This window comes from Microtus oregoni, unplaced genomic scaffold (genome assembly GCF_018167655.1).
Source record: "Microtus oregoni isolate MIOR12 unplaced genomic scaffold, Mior012 000067F_013, whole genome shotgun sequence".
Classification (NCBI taxonomy): Eukaryota; Metazoa; Chordata; class Mammalia; order Rodentia; family Cricetidae; genus Microtus; species Microtus oregoni.
In genome coordinates this window covers 13,631-35,432 of record NW_024543966.1, presented here as the reverse complement: position 1 = coordinate 35,432, position 21,802 = coordinate 13,631, and the positions used below count along the sequence as shown (strand labels likewise).

General features: G+C 48.2%; 1 pseudogene; it reads right to left on the bottom strand.

Annotated features, from left to right (window-relative positions):
• Positions 1-1,742: 1,742 nt before the first annotated feature.
• Positions 1,743-1,917, bottom strand: LOC121440396 (annotated as a pseudogene).
• Between the last annotated feature and the right edge of the window lie 19,885 nt (positions 1,918-21,802).

Genomic DNA, 21,802 nt, shown 5'->3' with positions numbered 1-21,802 from the left:
AAATGGAAAACCAGCCCCACCTGCTCACTCAGACGTTCAGTAGAGCACAACTCTGTAGTTTCGTGCTCAGATGCGCTAGACTGTTAACACGGTTCCCGAGGCAGAGCCAGATCTTCACGTGTTGGCTTAGAGCTTGCAGTGGGGCTCTGGCTTTTCCCAAAGGCATCCAGACTCATTTCTGGCATTATTCAACACTGGCTGGAAGATCCCTGCCCTTCCCTTTGGTCAAAAATATTTTATCTGTGAGTGTGTGCATAGGCACTTACAGTTTCAGTATTTTCGGTGGGTGTTTCCACGAGCATTTTCTAGTGTTCTCTTTAGAGTTTAATTTTACTCACGTAGTTCTGCGTGTGCGTGCGTGTGTGTTTGTCTGACTCTTGTGTCATTCTCTTACTCTTGTCCTGTGCTGTATCTTTTGAAGGAATCCCGAGAATCTGTGTTCAGTACATTTGACATTTATCTTCCTTGTTGAGTCTTTGCGAGCATATTCCCAGTGTGTGTCGGTACCAGGAAGGTCAGACTTTAGGCTCAGTTCCCCTAGGGCTTGAGTTACAGGGGGTTGTGAGCTACCCACAGTCGGCGGTGGCTAGCTGAATCCCAGTCTTCTGGAACCACAGCTGGAGCTCTCAACCATGGAGCCATCTCTCCAGCCCTGTTCAGCACACTTGAAATTGCTTGACCTTTTACCCGGAGTTTGTGAGCTAAGCCTATTCTTTGTGTAGATTACAGAAATGAATCTATGATGGAGAACAAAAGCCTTCTGGGAGGGGAGAGAGGAAGGAGGATCACATTCTCCTGTCCTTCCCGTCCTGTGGCTCTGCCTACCACTCTTTGTCCCAAATTTTCATGGTGAATTCTAGTCTTCCTTTGAAGGCCAACCTGATGGATTTTTTTCTTTTTTACAAAAATGTTACGTGTGTGTGTGTGCACGCACACGCACACGTACACAGATAGGACAGAGGATAGACCTTGGGAGTGAGTCCTGAAGTTGTCGGACCTGGAGATTGGAACCAACTCATCAGGCCTGGTGGAATGTGCCTGTTCAGCCATCTTACTAGCCCATTGACTTTACTACCACATACATCCCTCCATCCCTCCATCCCTCTTCCCTCCCTCCATCCCTCCTCTCCCTCCCTAGTATTCCCTTTCTCCTCTTGTGTTTCACCCTCACCCCTGCCGTGTGTGTGACTGTGTAGGGCAAAGGCTGACACTGCGTATCATCTGTAACCCCTCTTTTCCCAGACAGGATGTGATATTTATTACTGAACATGATTTAGTAGGGTAGAGGGTAGCACCACAGTAGAAGCCCCGAGGAGTGCGGGGCCCGCCAATGCCCGTGGGACCAGGATTGGTGATGCAGCTGACCCCTCGGCCATCAGGAACGAGTCACTTCTCAGCGACTGTGTCCCTCAGATCAATCTACATTCAGTTTAGTGAAGCCTCACCTCTTTGAGAGAGACAGACAAAGAAGAACTCAGTGAGGAGGACCAGGGCAAGAAAGTGGGAGGAAGGGGCTTAATAACACCACTTGCCTCTGGCAGCACGGAGAGCTTGAACTTGGCTTTACGTAGGGCCTCCATCTGATGTTCCTTATTCTGAGGCATGATTCAGGTGGACGTGATGGCCTGGACAGTGAGACCCCTGGCCGTGGTGACCTGAGGCTTCCCTAGGGCACAGCGAATACCTGTCTGGGGCCTAGATTGGAGGCGACATTGAGGTCAGAGCTCGAAGAGCCTTCAGAAGATTGTCTCCAAGGTCCCTTCGGGGAGCCCATACAGGCAACAGGGTGAGGTCATCCGAACAAGTGTGCTGTTGGCAAGCATTGCACACCAGGCCCCAGTGAGAAGCTGCTGGCAACCGTTGCACAGCGGGCCCCGCTGAGAAAGGGGACCTCCCGTGCAGCTTAGTTGGCTGCAGATTTACCTTATCTTTTAAGACACAGTCTCTCAGTGAACATGAAACTCACTGATTTTGTCAGGCGGAGTGGCCAGAGAGCTTTGCGGATGGATCCAGCACTCTGTCCTCCACACCAGACATGCTGGCTCTAGGGTTTAGGTGTATTGCTGTGCCTGGATTTTCCGTGGGCGCTGGTGATCTGAACTCAGGTTCTCATGCTTGCATGGGAAAACCTAACCCACTGAGCCATGATCCTTGCCCATCTTTAATTTTATGGTCAGTAACATTAGTGTTAGAAATGAATGACATCTGCGGTGCCATTTTATCCCACGTACACATGTGCATGGATGGTGTGCAGCCTCGCCATACTGCTACCTTCTCCCTGCTCTCAGATGCTACAACTCACAAACCTCTTCACAGCCTGGCCTATCCTACTTTCTGCTCCCTGGGTTTCATTGTGTTTGTTTGTTTGGTTGGTTGGTTTTCATTATGAGATAAAAGGGAACATGTGACACTTGGCGTGGCTCTCTTGCTGCTCTGTGATGTCCCGTTGCATCCATTTGCCTGTGGATGACAGGCTTTCCTTTGCTTGTCCCTCATGCGAATGTGCCATGTCATGTATGTGTTAAATACTGTATTCTGTATGTAACACAGCATTTTCTTCATGCCGTATTCGTTGATGGCCACCCAGGATACTTCCTTGAGCTTTTCAATGTCTCCTCTAACTACAAGGCAGCGTGTCTTTGTTGGTTTATGTTGTCAGCGTGGCTGGACTGACAGACGTCTAGAGTAGAATTAGGGAAGCTCACTTCTGGTGTGTCTGTTCTAGAACCATTGTCAGAGAGGACGGATTTCCCAGGAGAGTAACAGGGGAAGGTCTCTCCCTGGGTGTGGATTTTCCATGCAGTAGTCTGGGAGCCCAGGCAGAATTAAAGAAGAGAAAGCCTGCCAGGGCAGCCTAACTCCATCCTTCCTGAGCAAGAGCATGTAGTACCGTCACCATCACTCATGGCCACAAGACTCCAGAGCCTCCAGCCATCTAATGGAGATGCACAGCAGCTACAGTCCAGGGAGCTTCCAGGCCTGGATTGCAGCTACATCATTTGTTCTCCTTGAGCCGAGGCTTCCAGCTTGTCAGTTTAGCTGATACTGAATTATCCCACTGTCTGGCATGCAGAAAGCCATTTGTGGACAATCCAGCACCCAATTGGGTAAGGCATTCAAAGAATTCCAGCCACCCCGTGAATGTGTGTGTGTGTCTGTGTGTGTGTCTGTGTGTATGTCTGTGTCTGTGTGTGTGTACATTTCTCTATTGGTTCTATTCACCTAGACAGCCCTGACTTATACCGGATTCTCTCTTATGCGTGTGTTAGGATGAGGGGTTTAAGTTTAATTGGCCATGTTCATTAGGTGAAGCAAAGGGGGCTTCTGATTGCTGGACTTTGGTAGTCAACCTCAGGAAGAGGAAGTGACCACATGAGTGAATGGACCTTGGTGGCTAGCTTTAGGAATGTCATCTAACAGTCTTCAGCAAGGCAGAGGGAATGGGAGAGAAGGGCAAAGCCTGCCAGAGCCATGCACACCAATTTCAAGCTAGCCAGAGTCCCTTCAGCCATCCACGTTGGTGCCAGGACTAGAGAGAGCAAACTCGACATGGCACCTTTTGAGAGTCCTAAAACCCATGGATTGCAACCTGAGGGCTGCAGACCCTCGGGGGTGGGGTGTCAAATGATCCTCTCACAGGGGTCGCCCGAGGCCATCGGAAAATGTAGATATTTCCATTTCTGTTCATAACAGTAGCAAAATTAGAGTTATGCAGTAGCAATGAAAACGACGTTTTGGTTGGGGTCACCACAACACGAGGGACTGTATTAAAGGGTTGCAGCATTAGGAAGGTTGAGAACCACTGCTTTACACTCTCAAAGCCCACCTCCAGTGACACACCTCTGCCCACAAGGCCACCCTTCCTGAGCCTCCCCAAAAGCAACACCAACTCGGGAACAAGAATTGAAATATCTGAGACTATGGAGGTGCATCCCCTTCTGACTACCATAGCCCTAATGCGGCTGAAGGCATTGCAGCCATGAATCAAGCCTCACGATAAGGGCCCTTATGGGGGGACACGCCCTGGAAAGCCTCCTCGAATCTAATACATGGGCCCTGTTGGTCCCTGCTTCATGCATGCATCTATGTGCTGGACAGCCTCCCTCGTGAGCACACATTCTCCTGGTCTGCCTCATGCAGGCACGCCTCTGAGGCATCTCTCGGGCATGGCTCACGCATGAGCTTGCTGTGCTCACCTTTATGCCTGCTAAGCCCGCCACTCACGTGGGCATGTGCTAGGCCCCACCTGCTGGAACACCCTCTCCCAGCCAATCATAGAGATGCAATCTTGGGGAGGAGAGGGACTGGTTCCATATGTCCTCTTTCTGAGGAGAAAGGCACTGGGGTGATAATGGCTAGGTGGGTGATCGGATATTGGGGGATGCTGTGCTGAGGTTTTGCGGGTAATGAGAGAAATGAAAAACCGGTCAGACTGATCTAATTGCTTCCCACCACGCTGTTTAGGCTAGGCTAAAACATTTCATATGTGACAAGGGCCATCTAGTAGGAGACAGTAGCACATGGGAGAGCATTGCCTTAGGATAGCCTAGAACTGGCCAATTAAAAATATGTCCAAAGTATGCTTCATCTACATACCCCAAGGACAGATAGGAACCGGCCAACCAAGGACATACGTATGTCCATACTTCATTTGTGTAATGATACGCTTATTGAATATCGCACCCTTTTGTCTCGATCCGTAGACTGGGTTAGGGTCCAGGAGGGACCCCTGAGAGATTCTACCTGAGGTCTGACTGTTCGCTTTCAGAAGCTTCTGGACAGAATTGGGGAGGGAGAGGATAGGGAGCCACCTGTGGAATTTATACCTTTGACTTGGAGTGTCTTTGGGCATATCCCACCTTGGAGGAAGGATGGTCTTCCCCCGGAATTCCAGGAAGCCTTGGGAGTCTGGTCGTCTTAATTTGTCTTGTGATTGTTCTCGTTCGCTTCCTTTGTGGGATATTTCCCTATCTTCCCAGACCCGGAACTAGCATAACCAACAACATGGGAACGACTTGCTCTGCTCCTTTGGATTTAACCCTTGCACACTGGCAGGACATGCAGGACACCGCGAACAACAATAGCTAGCATGACTGTGAAGTAGCGTAAGTGGGTAACATTTTGCTCTGTTGAATGGCCTACTTTCAATGTTGGCTGGCCGGCAGAGGGGTAGAGGAAATAGATTGTCGTCCCCAAACTGGTCACCCAGACCAGGTTCTTTACATTGTGACTTAGCAGGGATTGATAGATCCGGTGGAGAGTCCCTGTCCTTGGGTTAAACAGAGTCAGGCTTACCTGTTGATGCCAGACTTTGGTCTCCTTCCTGCCTTTAGTTTCCTTCCTCTCTAAAATCCAATGGTGGCTGGTGGCTGTTTGGAGAGGCTAAGGAGATGAGGCCTTGCTGAGGGAAGGAAGTATGTCGCTGGGGTGTGTGTAAGGGGGGGGTGGCCTTCAGGTTTCAAAAGCCTCCTTTTTCACTTGACTTCCTGGGTTGCAGTTTGAGATGGGAGCCCTCAGCTCCAGCTTCCAGCGGGAGGTGCCCTGTGTGCCACCTGCATTCCCTGCCATTATGGACCCTACCACTCTGGAAGCATAAACCCCTAATAAACTCTTTCCTCTCTGTTGTTGCCTTGGTTATGGATTGTATCACAGCAATAGAAGCCCTAACTAAGACAGCCTGATAGAAGACCTGAAGGGCTGGTGTGGGAGTCCCCTCTGTGTGCTGTGATTACCATTAATGAATAAAGAAACTGCTTTGGACCTATGGCAGGGCAGAACTTAGCTAGGTGGGGAAAACTGAACTGAATGCTGGGAGAAAGAAGGGTGGAGTCAAAAAGATACCATGGAGCCACCACCAGAGACAGAAGCTGGGAACTTTACCTGATAAGCCACAGCCACATGGCAATACACAGATTAATACAAATGGGTTAAATCGAGATGTAAGAGTCAGCCAATAAGAAGCTAGAGCTAATGGGCCAAGCAGTGATTTAATTAATACAGTTTCTGTGTGATTGTTTTGGGTCTAGGCAGGAAGAACTAGCGGCCCCCTTCCTACTACAAAGGTTCGGTCCCACGCATGGGTGCTATGTCAGCAAACCTAACTGTATCCTCTGGAAGGTGGCCTTTATCTGCATGAGACCCTCATGTCTATAAAAATAGAAATAAGCATCTGAGGTTACTCTGTTGGATCAGGGTGGTGAAGGTGACTGACCATTAAGGGACTCCACGGTGAGGCTCCAGCCGTGGCAATCAGAGACTACCTTCCTCTACAGCCCTTGGGGAGCAGAGTGTGCATCGTGAGACGTGCCTGATGGCCATCCGTCAGGCATGCATGCAAGCCTGGATAGGCCACCGTACTCATCAGACCATGCTGTACTGCCTCGCGTGTGAGCACGCCCTTCCAGCCAAAAAGGGGTGCATGTCCATCGGAAAGGCTGGGACTAACTATCTGTGGCTGGTTTCTGAAGGGAAGGAAGCTCTCGAAGGTGTGGTTGGGTTAGGATCACCTAGTGAATAACTGGGTGAAAGGGCATCTTCTGGCGAGGTTTTAGGCAAGTAATGCTTGAACCACAGCCCCTGGGGTTGGATGGTGGGGATCCCGGGGAGGCTTGCTCAAGAGGGCCTGTGATGTGATGTGCCTGTGTCTGGCCTTAGCCTCGAACTGGACTAGACACCTCTGGAGCATCAGAGGCGAGGTTTGAGAAATAGAGGGCCTGGGAGGTCTTAGCCGGACAGGGTGTTAGAGGAGGGACGTGCGGTATCCAACAGCTGGCCCCTGTGTACTATTCGGGGGCAGGATGAACACCTGAGACCTCTGAGATACAGCCACGGGCCATCAGCAATCAGAGCACCATTTGGAGAGAAAAGCACAGTGGACCTCTCAGGCATGCTCAACTGCTGTGCCCCAGGGTAAACGCCTGTCTCTGACTGATAGATCAGCCCAGCCCTGGAGTCTCGCCTGACCTCTCCCTGTAAGTGCTTATGTTTCATGTCCCGAGAGCAGCCCATGGGACCCACTGGCCCCCATGGCACATATACGCCCCTTCCGGTGGCATCCAATCAGAGACAGACACATACACAGGAAGATGGGCTTAACTGGCTGTGACCACGGCCCAATGAAATGAGGCCGTGGGCCATGCCTCAAGGGGAGGGCGTGACTGGTCAAGCTAGGCGTGCTGAACCCCTTGGCGCATGCGCATCATGTTGGCCCGCCCCTGCGCGTGCGACAAGGGGTATCAGGCCAGCCAATCAGAGAGTGTTATATTGCGAGGTGGGGCCAGACTAAACGTGGCCAACCTCTGAGTGGAGGGAAGCTGTCTAGCGGAGCCGAGGCACGTAGGTGAGTGGCGGGGTTTTTTGTTTCTTTGTTTTGGGGGTTTCGGGGTACCGTGCCAGTGCTCCTGGGGTGGTTTAGAGGGATCAGGAAGACGAAAGCTCTTGACGCAGGACAGAGGGACCACAGAGCGAGAGGGGTCAGGGTGGCCTGTGAGGTGACTTTGGGAGCCTCACTTCCACTTCAAGCTGCAAGAGGCACCAGAGGCAAGAATGAAAAGAGGTGATGAAGGCAGCTGAGCCCTAGAACACTGGGTGGGGCAGAGTCAGGGGCCTGAGAGAGGCGGTAGGGACTCTCCACATCTGCTGTTTTGTGTTCCTTTCCTTCCTGGGGTCTGTGGGTCCTGACAGGACAACTGGGTCCTCCTGCGATGCTTCCACTGGCAAGAGTTCGACAGGCTCACCGGTCTGAAAGGGAACTCTGGGCACTTTAATCAAGCACATAGGCAACTGTAGGGCCCGAGTCGGGAATGGGCGACTGATGGACAGCGTCACACCTGTGCGAGGGCCTGCAGGCAGCCTCAGGAGTGCCAGAGGTGGGGCCTCTGTCTGACAGGGGCGGGAAAGGAGCCTCTCAGAGGGGCATTCTCAAGTGTGGTCACCGAGGTGAGTGGACAGGGTAAATAGCAGACTCGATCGCGAGCCCAGGTCAGCAGGGATGCACAGCCCTTTGGGGGAGGAGAGCGGGATCTTGAGGAGGAAGGGCGCAGGTTTATCTGTGAGGTGAAGTTTGAAAGACCCACTTTTGCCTGGTAGTGAAATAGGACGCTGAAGGCAGTAGAGGAAGGGGTTCTGAGGGTGGCAGGTTTGAAGAGAGCTGGGTGTGGCAGTGAGGTACAGAAGGGGAAGTAGTGACTGTCCATGTTTTCCTCCTTGTGTCCAGCTGGAGTCCTCAAGGGACATCTGGGGCCCACTGACATGCACCCAAGGGCCTTGCCTCGACAGAAATGCCTGTCTGCAGGGGGTGGGGCAGGACTGGGCCCCTTCTGCATCCAACGTCTGGGCAACTTCTGCATCCAGATCTCACAAGTGCCATTTCAGGCCACTTAATCCTGGCCGTGTATGCCTTTGCAGCCCGTCAGAGAGATGTGCATTGGGAGGTGGGGCCTAGATAGGCACAGCCACTCGCTGAGGAGAAGGAGGCTCCCAGGGTGGGAGAATACCTGCATGGATGATTTGCCATTGAGTAACTCTGTTATGAGTCTCCCCAGTTGTGATAGGGATCCGAGAGGAACCTTACTTAGCTCATGCACCAGGACAGTGGGATCTCAAAGAGGCAGGACCGAGGGAAACCTGTGGGGTGATCTCAGGAGCTTTGCTTCTAAATGGGACTGAGCAAGGCCCCAGAGTGCAAGGTTGGGGAGGGGTCAAGAGGGCTACAGGGATTGGGCAGGCTGAGTGGGACAGCTTATGAGCTGGGAGACGTGGCCCAGGTGACTGAGTAGGCCCTCAATGCGTTGGCGTTCCCAACCAGACACGGGCATTTGGTGCCTTGTTTGGCAGGCGGGAGGCAGTGTGTAGTGATGAGGCAAGCTGGCCTGCTTTTCCTCCCGCCCGGCTCCCGCATGGCTAGCTTTACACCCGAAATAACAACACACAAATCGTATTCATTTAAACACAGCCTGTCCCATTAGTTCCAGCCTCTTATTGGCTCATTCTCACTTCTTGATTAACCCATTTCTAATAATCTGTGTAGCACTACGAGGTGGTGGCTTACCGGGAAGATTCTAACCTACGTCCATCTCGGGCCGGAGCTTCATGGCATCTGCCTGACTCTGCTTTCTTTCTCCCAGCATTCTGTTCTGTCTACTCCACCCACCTAAGGGCTGGCCGATCAAAAGGCCAAGGCAGTTTCTTTATTAACCAAAGAAAGTAACACATAGACAGATGACCCTCCTACACCGGCAGTGCCCAGGATTTTCCTACCCAAGGGTCGGGAACACAGCAGAGGACCAATCTTGAGAGGTAGTGGGTCTGAGAGCTCCACGTTCAGATAGAGATATGGTGCAGAACTGAACTGTGGTGACATCCTCTTGCCTTCTCCTTGCTGCAGTACAAGAGCCAGGGCATCTGGCCACATCCTGTGGAGTCCAAGTCCCTGTTCCCATTGCCATCCTGTAATTCCTCCTGGTATCTGTAGTGGCCGGAGTCCTGTCTAGCCCAAGAAGATTCTAGCCATGTCAAGCGGGGAGAAGAAAGCCCGTGAGAGTGCTGGCACGTGTCCAAGGCTGGATCCGAATCCCACGTGGGATGACACCAAGAACCCAGATGCAGTCACCCCAGGTAAAAAACAAAACCAGAAACAATAACAACAACAACAACAAGCCAGATAGGCCTTGTAGGGCTCTGTCCACCTGGTTAACGTCCTAAAGTCTTTTGGTGGGTGGGAAAGCCCCTGAGAGTTCTGAAACGCATCCGAGGCAGGTCTGATTCTCATGTCAGATGACACCCGGAACCCCGATTCAATCACTCCAGGTTTGAAGAAACAAGATGGGCTGCCATATGGCTGTGTCCACCACAGGGGACATCCTAAAATCTCTTGGTGGGTGGGAAAGTTCCTGACAGTGCTGGCACACATCCAAGGCTCATGCATATCACATTGCATGACACCAAGACCCCAGATTTCATCACCCAAGGTTAAAAAAAAATCAAACAACAACACCAAAAACAGAAGGGCCCTGTAGGGCTGTGTCCACCCCGGGGGACATCCTAAAATCTCTTGGTGGGTGGAGCACTGAGTGGATTATGTGCATGAACTTTTATTGGAATAGCAGGAGGTTTCAGATGCTAATAACTCTTGTTCAAGCTTCTTGGGGCCTTTAGGTTCCCCCACCTGAAATTTCTGCCACACAGGAAACCTGCCACATGCCTAGTCAACATGCCTCTCCGGGAGCACATGGGTCACAGTGACTCTCTGGAAGGCCTGTACAGGTGCCTGGACCAACTGGTCTGAGAGTCAAGCCTAAAGTGGTGTGTGTGTTGTGTGTATCTCTGTGTCTCTGTGTGTCTGTGTGTCTGTGTGTGATGTATATGTGATATGTATGTGTGTGTCTGTGTATCTGTATGTCTGTGTCTCTGTGTGTGATGTATATGTGACATGTATGTGTGTGTGTTCATGATTTCACGGATGACTATTGAAAAAGTGTAAGGAACAGATGCTGGCTATGGAATCTAGAAACACTATAATGACACTGCTTTCCGTGGGGGATGATGAGAACAGCACACTTTGTTTCAAAATAGTTTTCCTCTTTCGTTTTAAAACACCAGGAAGAGAAGTCATTGATGTCAGTGGTGAGGACGGTACTTCCTCTGGAACAGAAGGGCAAGAGGCCAGGTGATACGTTTTCATGTTTTCACGAAATAAATTTAGAAAAGTCTGGCTGGAGAGAGGGCTCAGTGGAAGAGTGCTTAAGGTGCAAACACAGGAGCCTGAGTTCAGGCCCTCAGCACCCACAGATAAAGCCATGCGTGGCCACACCCAGCCTTTAAGCCCAGAAGTGAGGGCTGAGGCATGGCAGAACCTGGGGGATATTCCGGGTCCTTGCTGATTGCCAGACTGACAGAATAAACGGAGATAGTAAGTAAGTAAGTAAATGTAGCAACTAAGGCGCATGCACCACGTGGATGTACTTGGGTGCATTGAGCTGAAGGATCTCAAAGCAGCATCCTACAGTAGATCAGATGTTCAATGTGGTAAGGAATGAAAATCTCATGCCTCCAACAAAGTACGGATCCTGTCATAGAGCCTGTCTGACAGGAATAAGGTGGCCTGTTCTTGAAATGTGAATTGTATGTAGGCTGTGTGGCACCCTCCACTTCTTCCACTCACTACAAGAATGACCTTTTATGTACATCGAAGTAAAAAGGTAATTTCTTTGCAGGAAGAAAATACAGAATTTATTTGAAGAATTTGAAGGTACATTCTAGGAGATATCAGGAATTTGAGAAAATTGTTTCAACCAAAGAAGTGCAAGGCGAGGGAGGTATCGCTTGGCAGACAAGAGAGTGTGTTTACTGCCTTGTTCTCAAACAGTGTCAAATAGTATTTATTAGATTACCAACTCTCTACTTCACGTTAATTGCCAATATTGAGAACATGGCACCTGTGGTGTGGATGCTGTTATTTACTAACAGTGGGATCTTTGAAAATTAGATGTAATTATCTGTCTTCAAGGTTTTGATTCGCACAAGTGATATGTCTGTTTCTAATATCACATTTGAAGCCAGCCGGTGGTGGCACATGCCTTTAATTCCAGCACTTGGGAGGCAGAGGGAGGCAGATCTCGGTGAATTCGAGGCCAGCCTGGTCTACAAGAGCTAGTTCCATGACAGGCACCAAAGCTACACAGAGAAATCCTGTCTCTAAAAACAATCCAAACAAAATACCACATATTACTTTACTTGTTTGTATTTCAGTCCAGCTCTCTGTCTCCTCTCTCTCTCTCTTTCTCTCTCTCTCTCACTCTCTCTCCCTGTGTGTTTGTGCGTATGTGCGTGTGTGTTGCGTGTGTGTGAGTAGGGGTGGTGGCCAGCCTCCCTTAAATACCTGACCACTGTTTAGTGTGTAAAGAATGGTACATGCAGTGGGGAGCTGAAGTCAGCACTGGGACCATTGTATGCGCAGACTGAGTCCTGCTTTAAATGTCTCTGTCAGAAGTCAGTCACACAAACAGTTAAAAAAAACATTGCAATCCGAGAACGTTCTAGGAGCTCTGTAGAGGTTTCTGACAGAGAATCGATTCTGGAAACTTCAGGAATCAGGATAGGGAGGTAGCTGAGTGGGAGAGCACTCGCCTTCTATGCTTAAGGCTCTGGGTTCCATCCCCAGTACCACAGACTTATCGATCAGTGTGGTTCCCCCGTTAGAATATTCAGGGTGTCTACCCTGTCAAATTTGCCTAAAAGCTCCAATGGCTACAATAGTTACAGTATTTTCATCTGACTGTGCAATAATCTCGGAGCCTTTGGAGATCTTTGTAAACGGACTACTGTTGTGTTTTGCACAAAGCGGCCCAACAGTCCCTCAGAATGTGTCCTTGAACTGGAGCATAAATATGTACATTGATTGAATTTTACCTTTTAATGATGCCCCATGAGGAAATTGCACAGCGATTTGAAACCCTTTCTTGCCAGTTTTGCTAAGTTCCCTTCACTGTGTTTTGTCTGTAAGATATAGACACTGAAGTCCAGCTCTCCAATCTCACCTCAAGGTCATAACCACTGAAATTCTTGACTGAAAGAAAGGAGGCAGATATTCTTGCCATTGACAGATTGTTTCCCTCTATTAATAGCAAGTGGTTTTCTAAGTAGAAAACTAAAGCTGGCGGAACTTTACAGTAATGGTTTCAAGAATGTGTTTCGATACAGAACCCAATAAGAACTTTCTTCAGGGCAACAGCGAAAGATTCACAGCGATCATCATGGAGTCTTCTGAAACCTTGGAGCTGAAATTTGAGGATATTCTAAAAATCCAGGGCGAGCAAAGGTACGGTTGTTGCTTCTTGGTGCTGTTATCCCGGACGCTTTGACATTTGGTTAGTAAGCACGATAGCTAGAGGTTGAGGAATAGCCGTGACCCCCACGGGCCAGAAGCTCAGTAGGAGAACGTGTTCGGCTTGGCATTTCTGTATAGGGTAGACTTCTTTAGTCATGTTATAGCCTCACATCATCACCGAAGTCAGCTGCGTTTCCTAGCCATGAATTACGATGACCGTTTTTTATTTTTGTTGTTGTTTTTTTTTTTGTTTGTTTGTTTGGTTGGTTTTTTCGAGACAGAGTTTCTCTGTGGTTTTTTTTTGGAGCCTGTCCTGGAACTAGCTCTTGTAGACCAGGCTGGTCTCAAACTCAGAGATCCACCTGCCTCTGCCTCCCAAGTGCTGGGATTAAAGGTGTGCGCCACCACCGCCCGGCTATGATGACCGTTTTGACACATTGCTGTTGAGTCAGTGGAACAGTATGCATCACGTGAACGTGCTGGGCACCTGGAGCTTGAAATCCTCAAAGCATTCATCCCACAGTCGGTCGAGCCTCTGTTCGGTGCCATAGAAATGAAAATCCCATGCCTCCAAAGCCTTATAGCTATCAGGAGCAGTGTTCACTGTGCTACTGTACCGAGATCCACACTGGCACAGCGTGAGGAAGAGCAAGCAGGTAGGCCACCGCAGAATTCTCTGATGGGAGCGGATGTGCATGCTCCTTGGACCTGTTCTTCAGAAAGAGAGAACTAACCACAAGTTGTGTCTGTCAGACAGACGAATATTTGTGGAATGATAGTAAAACAATAGTTCTTCCTGAGCTTTCTGGCACAAAGGCGTGGGAAGGTACTTCTCTCTCAGCAGGGAGGAGCAAATGCTGTGATGTAAAATGAAATAATCCAGTCAGCTTCCTTTTCCCTGTCTGCATAGTTTAGAGGCCATTTCCACATCCTCCACCAATAGCGTTAGTGAGGGCAAGTCAGTCGTGCTTCAAATGTACTTTCTTCCTATTGGGATGGAGTATGGCACTATTCCTTGCTATATCATTCACAGGCAGAAACTTTATCAAGAATATTCTCTTCAGATGAAGACTTTGAAAAGAAAGTTATCCGAGGATGCAGCTGAAGTCAAGAAACGTGCAAAAAAACTCGCTGTGAGTGTCAAGCAGCTTAGCTTTCAAGGAATCCATTGTGTCAGCATCAGAAGTAGCAGGGCTTCCTGCAGCAAGTCTGGAGGGAAGGGACGAGACAAGAACTTAGGGAGGCAAGCAGGGTGGTGGATGTGGTGACAAGAGACTGGCCACTGACCGTTTCCCCCTGGTTTGTTCCTTTTCCCACAGAGAGATGACAAGGTCAGTGATGGTTAGCAGCCATCATGGGGGGGGTAGCAGGTGAGCAGGCACTGCCTGGAGAGTGCAGGAGAAGGTATGGGATTGTATCTTAAGAGGGAGCCCTTTCTGATCCACCCAAGAAGTGCAGACACCAGGAGCAGGAGGCCCACCAGAGCCTTCTGACACAGTGACGAGGGAGGCAGAGTGAGAGCAGTCCCTGTGGCTGCGGCAGAGCAGGTGGAGGCTTAGCCTTCAGTGCTTGGAGTTCAGACCAGCCCACTCCCAGAGGTGAAGAAGGCAAGGCTTCAATCCGTGATAGCCATGGGATGACTGACTCTCCTTTAACCTGGAGATTTGAGTGAGGTTTTTATGAGTTTTGGGGCACAAATAAATGCCTGACACCGGACAGTGCCATCTTTGAGGGAATCTTCCTTCCTGGTGTAGGATGGAGCTGCCCTCCTGGAGATTCTGACTTCCAAAGTGGGGAGGCCGAGGCTGGGATGTGGAGGGAGATGGAGGCGACCCCCCCCCCCGTCCAGTCGAGTGGGCAGGAGTATGGCCCCTGCATTCTGCATTCCCACCAGTTGGAACGCAGTCACGGTTCAGTCCCTTGCTAGTCACGCTCACTGGGGAAAATAATTTACCTCTGTGTCTCAGATTGCTAGGTGTGAGAGGAGAGATACTTAAGGTCCCCATCTCATGGAATTGGTTTCAAAAGACTCTTAGATGTACATTCTTATATTGGTCCAGGACAGTATCTGACGTAAGTCTTACAGAATCCTTGCCTGTTAAGCAGGCCAGCTGTGGACTCTACTCTTACTGGCAAGAACAAAAGGGAGTGGGTTCCTATGTAGGGAGTGAGAGACACTGGGGCCATCTCAGGGTAATTTCTGTAAACACAGAGGGTTCACCAGCTATGACAGTCTCTAATGGATGGGTTTTCAAGTCTTCAGAAACTAACAGCAATGTTTTAGATACTGTTACGTAGGAAAACGTTCCATTAAATGAACGAGTTCTCATCACTATGGTAATATTTTAGTATTAGATAACTTGTGTGAAGTAGTCATCGTGCTTGAAAAATTGCTAGTGATTTCCTTGTATATGTTTTGCATAAATATGATACAGAGTCGCATTTTTGTAATATTTCTGAGTTTCCCTGTATTGTTCTTACATCTTTTACTGTCTGTGTCTCAGAATATCTTCAAGGAGCAGCAAAAATTTATTCATCAGTCTCTGGGTATTCAGAAGAAGAGAATGGAAGAATTTAAAGATCTGTGTGAACAGTACTTGGAGGTCTGTTGTACATTCTGAAAGCAACCCACACACAGGGACATTGAATACTCTGGCGTTCCTTCCATGCTTTGGCTTATTCCTTCGGAAAGTTACCTGTAAACATCTTCCTGTCGACAGAGGTTTCTGTCCCGCCTGGTCCCGCAGTCATTCAGTCCCAAAGAAGCACACAGAGGCCTACATTTTATTTATAAACTGGTTGGCCTATTGGCTCAGTCTTCTCATTAACTCTCATATCTTACATCTCAACCCACAATTCTTGTCTGTGTTAGCCACATGGCTTGGGACCTTTTATCAGCGAGGCATTCTCATCTTGTTTCCTTTTGGACTGGGTCACAACTGAAGACTTGACACTTTCCTCTTCCTGGAATTCTTCTGTTTTCTTGGCCCCGCCTCTACTTCCTGCCTGGCTACTGGCCAGTCAGAGTTTTACTGAAACAGTGCAAGACCATTGTACCAGAGCATCTTCCAGCATTTTCCTCATGGTGTCATGGTTCCATGTAAACCTAAGTACAAAATGAGTTTTTACTTTTAGAGTTCACATACGGTGGGTAGAGTCCTTTGAAGCAGGAATTGCTGCCTTGGCGATTTCATCCAGAGTTGTTCGTATTGTACAGGGCATGGATGCCTTTCAGACCGTCTGTTCTTGCTTCACAGTGCATTTTCCCTTGGGTGTGTGTGTGCACTGAGGCACACGCACGTGTACGTTCCTCTGGGTGTGTGTGTGTGAAGGTCAGAAGCCAGCCGTGGGTATCTTCAGTCACTCTCCTTCATATCATTCAGGATGGCTCACTGAACCAGCAACTCGCTTGCCCCTGTGGCTGGGCTGGCTGTTCACCAGGTCACAGGGGTGGCGTGCCCAAGGGAAGAGGTCTTGCGAAATTTTATAAGCTCCCCCCCCACAGCATTTCACACAAGCATTTAAATGTGGCATGTGCTATTTCACACACTACTGAAGGCACTGTGGGGGTGGAAACCATGAGTTTTAATTTCATGGTATTCAGTGGTACACGACAAGCTACTCCAGCTCCCAAAGAAATGAGTGGCAGTCAATGAGCTCATGCCTCATGCTCTCTGTTTTCATTGGGATTCATTCTTGATTTGCGGGGAGAGGGATCCATGCTAGGTAGGCAAAGCACCCTTCCCCCGAACCCTCCGCCCCCCCCCCCCCCCGCTAATGCCACAAGGTTGAACTTTCAGCAGTGGGTTGTGGAGTGGTAACGTCTGTGTCTCTTTGGTGGGTGACGGATCTCCATGTTGCACATGCTGTATGCTTGTTTTGGAATAATGAAACCATGTCTTTTCACCACATCTACTCCCTTTTAAATATTGCTGTTCGCATTTGTAAACAAAATGACCGGGGCTGATTTCTGCCCATGTCTCTTTCACTTTAGAAACTTGTAATACTGAGGGATTCTCGGGGAGAGTCCCTCATTGAAGAGCTGAGACGTCTAATAGCCACCTTGGAAACAAAACTTCTGATGCTGAATGTAAGTACTGAGCCTTTCAGGGTAAACTGAGGCTTGACGAGCACTGTTTATTTTAATATGTCCGTTTAATATGTCCTTGTGCTTCACAGCGCCAGCAAGAGAATGCTGCTGGTCAACTGTCTCTCCTGGATCTGTTATTCTCATAATACTCTGAAGAAATGAAAGTCGATACGAGGGGAGCGACTCTCTCATGGAAATTCTCTGGGAGAAGGTGCTTGTGGTTTGCGGCTTCAGCGACTACATCTTCTTGTGTTCTCCTGTTCCTAAAGATACCCCTTTCTGCTAAAACCCAAGTAAACCGAAGGATTTGTGTGACAGCAGTCCAGAGATGTCTATAGCATCCTCCAGCCCACGGGTCGTAATGGCAAGTTTTTCTTGGTAGCGTCGTAATTAATGGTTAGCAGTGCATTGGGGTCGATACAGTGGGGTCTTGTACCTCAGTATCACTTGACCAAATTAGAAGGCACAAGAGTGGTCCATCCTTGTCATCTTCAGAGAAATAGTTAAAGGAGGCACACTCTTGCCATTGTATACTGCTGTTACATTTGTTCAGTCATGGAGCCTATGGGAATGACGATAACCCTGCAAAGGGAATGCGTCCTGTAGACTTGAAAAGACTGTGCCCCAGAAGTAGTGAAATTGGTAGAATTCATTAGAACTCCTGAAGAAAAAAAGATGTAAGTATTGTGACGAGTATGTGAAAATGTCACTTCCCGACAAAATTTATAAGGTCTTTCAATGCAATGTGGTCTGCTACCTGATGTCAACTGCCTGTCACATTAAGAGTTGATCCTTAGTATGCCTATAGCTCACTTCCTCGTGGTTTATGTATTTCCTCCTTTGTATGGATAGCGGTAACTGAGAATGTTTTGTGATTCAAATTTATTGTGCATGTAGTATGTGAACATCAGTGATAGACAAGGTCTTCTGTACACTTAAGACTCTTATCCTGTGGTGTCCTTCATATATGTGTGTATGTGTGTATACATACATACATATATATACATATATATATACATATATATATATACATACATACATACATACTCCATGGGAAATCATTACTTGGAAACATTTGGTTTAATAAATATGGAATTGTTTCAGACTTGCTGGTATGAGTCATGTAATTGCACTCCCTTCCCAACGTTTCATGCCCTTTTAAACAAAAATGGTCCCATGCTAACTCATGTTTCTGCATGGGGCCTCTCCTCGTCCTGACCACTTGTCTCATTGTGTCCTGTGATGCAGAAGCATTAAAAACAAGTGTGTGTTCGGCATCTCTCATTTTCTACAAGCAGAATTCATTTCTCCACAATGAGAGAACTTCCCCTCTGGCCAGAATCATGGTACTTCCTAAACTGTGAATCATCTAGGGGAACTTCCCCCTTTGTTTAAAATATCTGTGATCGTATGGACCTTCAGTAATGCTTCCAGCACTGAATATCTCCTACTTGAGATATTCTATCAGTAGGAGATGAAAAATACATTTCCCTATCATTGAATCTTGTATTATTCGAGTGTGTACTCCTGCGTGTATGAGAGAGAGACAGAGAAACAGAAAGAGACAGAGAGGGATGGAGAGAGGGAAAGAGAGAGAATATTTTGGTATGTGGTACATGTGTAAATGTGTTCCTATGTGTAGCACATGTGTGTGTGAATACACGTGTATGGAGTATGCAGGTTTATGCATAAATCTTTTAGTATGCAGTACATGTGTAAATGTGTTCCTATGTGTAGCACATGTGTGTGTGAATAGACGTGTATGGAGTATGCAGGTTTATGCATAAATCTTTTAGTATGCACTACATGTGTAGATGTGTTCCTATGTGTAGCACATGTGTGTGTGAATAGACGTGTATGGAGTATGCAGGTTTATGCATAAATCCTTTAGTATGCAGTACATGTGTAAATGTGTTCCTATGTGTAGCACATGTGTGTGTGAATACACGTGTATGGAGTATGCCGGTTTATGCATAAAACTTTTAGTATGCAGTACATGTGTAAATGTTCATATGTGTGGCACACCTGTGTGTGAGTGCATGTATGCATCTCTGCATGTTTTCAGATGTGTGTAAATCATTTGGTATGTGCTTCATATATATGTGTTCTATGTGTAGACACACTTGTTTTTGAATGCATGTGTCCACCTCTGTGTATGTTTGCAAGTGTAAATCTTTTGATATATGGTTCATATATATGTGTTCATATGTGTAGCACACATGTGTGGATATGTGTGTGAGAGAGTGTGCAGATCTTTTGGTATGTGGTACGTATGTTTATGTGATCATAGGTGTAAGTGGAGACTTCACGTTCATTTCCTGGCCAACCAGACCCAAATAGTCACAACAAAAACTTTATTAATTACAACACAGTTTTGCCGACGGCCCAGGCATATTCCTAGCTATGTCTTACATCCTAAATTAACCCATTTCTACTCATCTGTGTATCACCACGAGGCTGTGGCTTACCGGTAAGTTTCCGGTGTCTGTCTTTTTTGGCAGGTGCATGGCATCTGCCTGACTCTGCCGTCTTTCTCCCTGCATTCATTTTAAATTTCCCACCTAACTTTGTACTGCCCTGCCATTGACCAAAGAAGCTTCTTTATTAACCAACGGTAGTAAAACCTATTCATAGCATACAGAGGGGAATCCCACAACACATGTGTGTAGAACTCATGTGCGTGAATGCATGTGCACGCATGCGTGCGTGTGTTCACAACTGCATGTGCATATGCTGGCAGATGTGTCTCCTCTCTATGTGGCCCAGACAGCAGGGCATGCAGAGTAAAGGCTGATAACTTGGCATAAGCCTGGTGGAGATGCTGCAGACCAAGCCCCAGCTCACAAGCTGTAGTGGGAAGGAATTGAGGATGTTCTGAGGGATGGGATCTTCAAGCCCTCTTGGGTTACATATGTTCGTGCCTAAGCTTTCGTGTGTGCGTGTGTGTATGTTTGTGTGTATGTGTATGTCTGTGATGTCTCTCTCTGTGTGTATGTGTGTCTGTGTTGGGGTTTCCATGTGGAGGGTAGGCTGTGGGTGTAGGATGGAGCAAGAGTGAGGGACTTGAGGGAAGGCTCATCCCAGTAAAAAGAATGAAAAAAAAAAACGGAGAGGAAAAAAAAAGCAAAGGCTCCTGAATCCTAATGGCAAAAGCAACAGTAGAAAATGCCTGGCACACCTTTCCCCCCCTTCTTTCCAATTTTTTGGCCAGAGAGAATTTCAACCTGGCCACTGTTGCCAGAGGCTGTAGGGTCCCCAGGAGGCTTGCCCATGTTTTCTGCTTGGTCTCAGCTGCTAAGGCTCATGGGGTCCACACTCTTCTGTCTGGCTCATTCCTCACCTTTCATTGCTCTTTACAACCACTGGTCCAACACCTCCTTGAGAAAAGGGACCTGTCAGGTGCCCTGACATTCTGGCCCAGTAAGGGTGGAAACTGAGGAGAAACTGGCTAGTTTTTTAAGTCCCTTTAACTGTTCTGCACTAACTGCCCAGGACATGAGAACTAGCCTGGCTCCTGACAGCAGCAGCCTGGCCCAAACACATAGTCAGGCCACAGAAAACACAGGAGAAAGCCCTACCTATTGCCTTGCCCTTTCAGTAGCCAAGGGCAGCTATGGTGGCAGAGTGGAGTATGGGTGGACAGAGAAGGTGGGGCTAGAAGAAATTCCACAAGCTCCCAGCTGCTGGCCATGCGGCAGTCCTCACAGCACCTACCTACAGGGCCTCAGAAGCCCGATTTCCTGGGCCAGGCCTATGTCCATGCTACATTTTGTCGTGTGCTTTAGTAATTTCCTGGAAGCTTGTTCTCCATGGGGTTTAGCCTCTATTTCCAGAAAGAGTAGGACAGGACCCCAACTAGAGAACTAATTGATAACTTTCCTAGTGTGGATCCAGTGTGCACACTTTCAAATAGCTACAAAAAGTGCCAATAAACTCTCCCAGAAAACGTAAGTGGGGTGATTTGGCTCAGCATTAACTCATTTCTTGAAAATGATGCAAACTTAAAACGATTTGCCAGCTCCTTCCTTGTTGGGTGTGTGAGAGTGAAAAGCATGCCTTCCTGGGCTCTGGAAGTTTATGTCAAAGCAAAGCTGCAGGGGCTTACCTGGCTGGTTTTAGTTCCCTTCCCCCAATGGGTGAAAGGTTTCCATGTTGCGAAAACCATTTAAAATGAAGCAACTGCTGTTATCGGTTTCCAAATTCTTCATCAGAACCTGGAAGAAGCCCCTCTGGCGATATGGTGCTCAAATCTTTGCTGTCCTGCGTCAGAAGGTATCTTATCTCAAACTACTGAGACAGTAAACATTCGAGTATAGAGGCCCAGTGCTGCTACCCGAAGGATGGGCTGGAATTGGCTGCTGGTTGGAATGAGAGGGTCCCCAGGGTGAGCTGATGGGGAAAAGAGTTTGGTATTTGGCAGAAGAGGGTCAAAGGTATGTCTCTGTGTTCCCATGGGAAAGAGACACAAAAGAACTCTTGGGCATTGGAGCCCACAGAGAGGCTTCAGTGATGCCAGGATCCAGGCTTGCATTTCCAAAGATCATGCTCCTTCTGTTCCCATTAGAAGGGAGATACTTAGCGCCTTGTTTTTGTTGCTTGCTAGCAAAGCTGGATGACTGCATAAACCCCTCTCTGACTTCCCTTTTGAGGTTCTTGACATTCATTAGGAGAATGAAGTTCTGCAGCCTTAGTGTGTGAGTGTGTGGCTGGTGTGAGAAGGGGCATGATGGAAACCCACAGCAAACAGGATTTCACAGCCTCATCGTTTCCTGAACCATCCCAGACAGGCTGACCAGATAATGGCCCAGGTCACAAGAAATGAGGTAGCAGCCATGAGGGGGAAGACAATACGCCCTGGACCCAGAGGGTTATGAATGAAATGGCTG